The 5,825-nt window shown below is 39.4% G+C and overlaps 1 non-coding gene across 1 annotated transcript; it reads left to right on the forward strand.

The window, feature by feature from the left end:
- The first annotated feature begins 3,062 nt into the window (after positions 1–3,062).
- TRNAS-GCU (transfer RNA serine (anticodon GCU)) lies at positions 3,063–3,144 on the forward strand. The gene has a single exon. It is a non-coding gene; the product is annotated as a tRNA-Ser (tRNA).
- Positions 3,145–5,825: the final 2,681 nt, after the last annotated feature.

Consider the following 5,825-nt stretch of genomic DNA (forward strand, 5'->3'; position numbering starts at 1 on the left):
TACACCGGTCCTAGTTCTCATTTCTGGCTGTTCCATTGGACCGAGATAAAAAAAAAAAATCCTGTGAAAGTGCACAGCGCTGGGTAATATAGTGCAGATGGGTGAAATCCAAAAAATGAACAGAGAAATAAGAGAACGTCATGCCATTGTCGGGACAGACGATGCACCTCACCCCCGTAGGCAAGAGAGGTACCACTCTGTTGCCAAGATGCCTTAATGACCCAGTCTTTTCCAGGATAATAAACGCTGAGTGTCTGGTGATTCAGGGATGAGTTATTTCAGTTTTTATTACTTCCTAAAAAAAGATACTGCTCTGGAATGCCCGAGGAATGAAAAAATATTTCGAGTGTTGTGTACATGAAAAATAGCTGTGATAAACGATGAAGTTGTTGATGAGGTGCATTATTTTTTTTAATCAACAGAACGGAGACGAGACCTTTTGTTTCAGTTATTGGTACAAGTTATGAAAAAATAGAGAGGAACAGAATCCAATGAAGTTAACATCCCTGATAGTGGAAAATTATTCATGAAAACAATTTCCACAGCGTAGCTTTACCTCCAAAAATAGGTGAAACCCTGTGCTGTGAGTTCAACTCCAGCATCCCTATAACAACGTTAAACAGTTGTCTGACGTCTCGGTAGTCCAACCAAAGGCAAAGTTACACATGTAGATTTAGCGCTAGCCGACTAAAACGACGTAAGTCTACCCTAGAATATCGTCCCACACTCGTGTACCATGAGGGAAGCACCAGCCACCCCCTCCGAAAACCCAGTGGATGCAACCAAAACGCTATTCGGTATATCTCTGCTTTGTTCTGTTGTACATGGAGAATGGATTGTACGTACGAATAAAGGGATGGGAATGCATGGTACTCAGTATGCTAGATGGGATAAACAAGCCCCTGCCACCAGACAGTCTACGGAAAGGCATTGGCTGAGCTTTTGGCTGACTCTTGTGCTTGCAACCCCTTTCTCTAACCGGCGGCTTAAACCCATCCCTAAAATGCATATGGATGGAAAGATTGCACGTGAAAGCCGACTTCGTGTCCAATGTGCTACGATGGTATTATCTACGTGACCTTATTTCAGTTCATTTAACTGTATTCATGAAGGAAAGAGAATATTTCAATTTTTGGTTTATGGGTGTTTGATATTTCGGGTATGAAGTGGTCTTTTGAGTCTGCACGAGGGTGAAACAAGTAAACGGAAACAGCTTATCTGACCAAGAGGTGGCTTGTTGGTTTGAGCGAGATTATTTGGTTGTCTACAACTTGGCAGTGGCTGAGTGGATTTTCAAAAAGTCTGAGTAATTTTGAAGATTTTTTTGTCATCTTCAGAGGGCTTGAAATTCATTCAAATCGCATTGGACTATCCGCGAGAAATAATCAGGCAAGGCATGGCGGTCTTCGCTGGTCAAACAGCGCCTTCTTGCCTTGCACGGTTATTTTGACTCGTTTATAACTCCAAATCCCGTGAGTGAAATCTCAAAAACTCTCAGTCATTTTCACGGGTTTTCCGAAAACTTGACATATCTTGAAATTCATTGAAATCGCGTCGTTTGTTTTTGAAACTTCTAGAATTTATATGAATTCGATTCTTCCTTGCCGTTCATTCGCTGTGGAGCTCATTTGGAGATGAGTTTGAGGACTTGATAACGGGCTTAATCATTCGGAAAAATCGATGATTGCCTTATTGAGTGTCTCCCTGATAAATCAATCGATTTTTTCAGTTCGAACCGAGTACCGAGGGAAAATTAGGAGGCAGTGCAGCCTTCGGGGCCTCGAGTCACTTTAAATTAATCGTAAAACTTTCCACTACGTGCTTTATTCAACAGGAACTTTGCGAAGTTTTGATCGAGCCACCGTTACAAGTGACGTCAGAGCCACACCGAGTGCACCAGATAGATGGCGGGGTAGGAAAATCCGCATGTTTACATCACCGAATTCAATTTTTACGATTCAACTTCCCCCGTATCATCAAATCATCTTCACTCAATCCCCCAAAACTTCAACCATAAACTTGACAGGGGGTTGTAACTACCCCACCCCACGACCACAGGATTTTCTACCCGAATGAAAAAAAAAATTACCCATAAAAAAATTAAGAGATAAAAACAAACAAAGAATAGCGTTTTAACAAAAACCCTTTTTCTTTTTGTTTCAGATTAATTATCTCTATAAGGGTGGACGTTAGGGAGAAGCGACAAAAAATTTTTTTTATCGAAAATTTAATCAGCTACAAAAAAGGTCAATTGATATTTTTCCTAAAATCGATACTTTTTTTCATGTGCAATGGCTTACAGAAAATGGCGAAATAAATTTTTGAAAAAAAAATGAATAGTCAGAATTTCGATGGGAATTTTGAAATTTTCGGTTAAAATAAAGTAAAAATTTCTTCACATCGGATGGCGTACGTCGGGGATATAATGGCAAGCCGCCGACTCGACCGAAACCGAGAAATCGATAGCAGAACAGAACAGCCTTTCCCATAACTTTTTCCCTCGTTCTTTTTCTTTATTCTATTCCGCCGTTACCACTAGCTCTTTTTTTGGGGGGGGCAAATGTTCCTTCGATACACGAAAACTCGCAATTTTCGTGGAATTTTCCTCCGCAGGGGCTTGAAAATCACGGCTAATGGGGGTGAGGTCGGGTTTCCCCAGGAAAATCGATAAATCGAAATTGACCGTTTCGAGGTTTCAGTAATTCCGGGGTATTGAGGTGAGTTTATGAAAAAAAGACGAATGCAGTCTACGTGCTGTGATTTGAGAAGATTTTCAACGTGAAGTGATAGATTTTTATTGCAACATTTGTTTTCCCCTCGATCATTACCCGACGAACCGGTCGTACGTGATTATTTCAGAAACCCGGGGCTTCACCTTGCAATCATAACCCCAATTTTTCCACCAGAAAATATTAACAAATTAAAAAAAAAATGCCAACGGAACATTAAAAAAAAATGTTGATTGAGACGGGAGAAGCTGCAGTCGTGGAGGTGCAAAAAAACGGTTTTCTCAGTAAAAAAAAAAAGTTGTGCAAAAATGGTTGTCAATTAATCATCATGAGGACGAGGTGGCCGAGTGGTTAAGGCGTTGGACTGCTAATCCAATGTGCTCTGCACGCGTGGGTTCGAATCCCATCCTCGTCGAGGTTTTTTTTTTCCCCAACAAAAAAAAAATTTCCAAGATAAAAAAAAAACGAGCCGCAATGCAATTTCCAAGCATCAATCTCGCAAAGGAGTCCCCAATTACCGTTGACCCATCACTGGAATGAAATTAGGACGTGGAAGAGGGGATTAACGGAAATTAAGACACGTTGGCCTTCGCCATAGCCTCTTGACTCTCGTTTGCAACCCCCCGTCGGCGTGTCCCATCGTATATTATCAAAGCACCAGGTTAAACCAACGTTGGCCAGCCAGGCGTGAGCCCATGCTACCTGGGGAATTTCTGTGGTTTACGAGGTGGGATATACTCAGCTGCCGAGGGCGACTTAACGGATAAATCCTACGTGTCATTTCGGCACTCTCCAAACCCCGTTTATTCTATATGTCCAGGACACATCCACTCCGGATATAAATAAAACAAAACAAATGAAATCGCCGATTTTTCAATTTTTTTTTTCAAAATCCCCAGGTCAAAAACATCCGAAAATGCTCCCATTATTTTTTTTGTAATTTCCAAAATTTTGAACTGAAATTTTGGAAGTGTAAATAAAAAAAAAATTATTATATTATATTCTATAAAAAAGTTATGAGAAAAATTTGATTATTTGTGGAAAATTCTCAGTGCAAGTCAAATTTAAAAATAAAAAAAATTGAAATGGCGTCAACGATAATTTAATAATTTAATTAAAAAAAAAAAAACCACGAATTGAATAATAAATATATATAGCGGAAAGAGACTGTCGGTATCACCTCCGTAATTATTTGCGCGTCTTATCATGCACCTGTCGCCTCGTTATCTCGTGGCCGTTTCCCAAGGGGCACTTTAACTTAATAATCCAAAATTGTCGCTGGGACAGGGGATGGAAAATGCCGAATATCCCACCACCTAGAAATTCCCCCACCGCCACCCCTCGGTCCCACCCCACGACCCCTTCTCCGCAACCTCCCGCCCCCCGACAATTTCTTCTTCCTGAAAACTCAGGGCACGCCAAGGAAGTCCCATGCAATGAGAATTTACATAATCCTCGGTGGTGTTATCCTGAGTATAGAGCCCCCCCTCCCGCTATCCCCCTTTTTTTTCTCCCCCTCAAACATCCGGGGAAAAAAAAACGAAAAAAATTGCATCCGTTTAAGCCGAGGTGTATCCAAGAAAATTCGTTATTGCTCCCTAGAGTCCACTCCAAATCCCTGAATGTGTGTAAAGAGAATAGGTAAATGCCACAGCCCCGGGATATATAAAAAAAAAAATTACAAATTCGTCGCTTCATTTTTTTTTTTGGATATTTCGATTCAATTTTGAATTTGCTCTACGTCCCGACTTGTTTCGCAGATTTATTACGCGGTGTCTTTCATATCGAGATAATTATATCTCAAATGAAAATATATTAAGAATTTATGGATCGATGTGTAAAATATATTTTTTATATTTTTTTTTTGAGATAATTAATATGATGTAATAATTGATCTCCACGAAATTTAAAATATCGCGGGATAATTATTTAATCGCGAAATTTCGTTGTGGCAGTCTCTCAGGTTGCGATCATTTGCATTTCCTACCCCCCCTTCCCCTACTTCCCCTCCCACCCACAAAGATATGGAATGATTATAATTCCTTTGTCGGGATTTTATGGCCGAGCTCGGAATTTATTCGAGTTATGGCGATGATAAAGAGATTCTCCAGACGAGAATTCGTGGATATTCAACGGTACAAGCGTTGGACGGGTGTAATGATGATAATTATAATTCATAGTGCTAGAGGGAGGACCTCCATTGGCTCAATTAGCTCAATTAGTGATTTGTCCAGCGGAATCCCTTGGAATAATTATTTTTTTTTCGTCGGCCTCTCTGACCTTTTACAATACTCTGGAAAATGTAAAAATCGAATTAAACCACTCGCGAGAGCCTATTAAACCGGGCTTTTATGAGTTGAGGGTAATTAGCTTGATGACTTTCTTCTAGCTTTTTTTTGTATTAATTTTTCTTTTTTTTTTACATTTATTTGGAATTGTATTAATATTTTGGGGATTGGTTGGGTGACGATATTATTAATCATCGATTTATCTCGAAAACTGTCGATCTAACGCGAAAATACAAGAGGACTTTTTTGGGGGCGATGCCATTCCAGAAAAAAAAGATCTTTTGGTATTTTCTCCTGAAATCAATGGTTCTCCAGATAAAACCCATTGAAAACAAAAAAAAAATTGAATCATCGGAATTTTTCTATTGAATCATTGATTATTGAAAGGAGATAATGAAAAAATATTTGGGGGACAATTTTCAAGATATGCAGAAAATTGAATGATTAAAATAGAAAAATGGAATTAATGTTGAGATTCAAAATAATGGTGGAGTGAAAATAAAAATTGTAATGTCTGTTATTGTGATGGTTTCTCTTTGTTTCCCGTGAAATTGAGAAATATCTTTTACAAGGTTTATTTTCAAACCTGGGTAGTGGATTGGCATTGTCCCGTATCCACTCGGGACAGTTTAAATATTTATCTTGCCTCCAGGGGAGATCCCACAGAGAACTCCAAAAGTGCATGCATTGCTCTCAATTCTCTCGTAAAAAAATCCCGTCCCGACGAAATTTCGAGTTTTCAACGTCAAGCGATTGTTGTGCCCTTCAAACAATTCCACCATCATTCCATAATTAATTGCAAGAGATC

The sequence above is a fragment of the Fopius arisanus genome, unplaced genomic scaffold (genome assembly GCF_000806365.1).
Source record: "Fopius arisanus strain USDA-PBARC FA_bdor unplaced genomic scaffold, ASM80636v1 scaffold00064, whole genome shotgun sequence".
NCBI classification, from domain to species: domain Eukaryota; kingdom Metazoa; phylum Arthropoda; class Insecta; order Hymenoptera; family Braconidae; genus Fopius; species Fopius arisanus.